Source organism: Dendrobium catenatum, unplaced genomic scaffold, assembly GCF_001605985.2.
Source record: "Dendrobium catenatum unplaced genomic scaffold, ASM160598v2 original_scaffold_104726, whole genome shotgun sequence".
NCBI classification, from domain to species: Eukaryota; Viridiplantae; Streptophyta; class Magnoliopsida; order Asparagales; family Orchidaceae; genus Dendrobium; species Dendrobium catenatum.
This window is the reverse complement of record NW_021423163.1, coordinates 1-504: the sequence shown is the minus strand read 5'-3', so window position 1 is coordinate 504 and position 504 is coordinate 1. Positions and strand designations below refer to the sequence as shown.

Below are 504 nucleotides of genomic sequence, written 5' to 3'. Positions count from 1 at the left end.
CAGCAACCTTCCTTAATAATTTCTGTTTCAGAATCAAGCGATCGACAAGCTAGCAATGGCTGCAGAGAAGAAGACGAGTCATCAGAAAGCATTCGGCTGGGCAGCCCGAGACACCTCCGGCATCCTTTCTCCCTTCAACTTCACCAGAAGGTAAGAGAAATATCACATTTTTTTTTTCAAGAAAATATTTATTTATGACTTCCCCATATCATAAACATCTTGTAATTCGGATAAAATATTCATTTTTGATCAACAAATCTCCTCATTCAGAGCCACCGAAGAATCTGATGTGAGAATTAAAATACTCTACTGCGGAATTTGCCACAGTGATCTCCATCTGACCAAAAGCGACATCGACTTCCCCATTACGTATCCTCTTGTTCCAGGGTATGTTTATGCATGCTTTACTCTGTTCTTGAAGAGAAAAGTAAGAAAAACTAAATTTTTATTCTGTAATTTATATGTCGATCGGAATCCATTATCCAGGCATGAGATCGTGGGTGA

General features: G+C 38.9%; 1 long non-coding RNA gene across 1 annotated transcript; it reads left to right on the top strand.

Moving 5' to 3' along the window:
- Window positions 1-16: 16 nt before the first annotated feature.
- On the top strand, window positions 17-504 carry LOC114578647. Its single transcript, XR_003699638.1, has 3 exons — window positions 17-150; window positions 271-387; window positions 487-504. It is a non-coding gene; the product is annotated as an uncharacterized LOC114578647 (long non-coding RNA).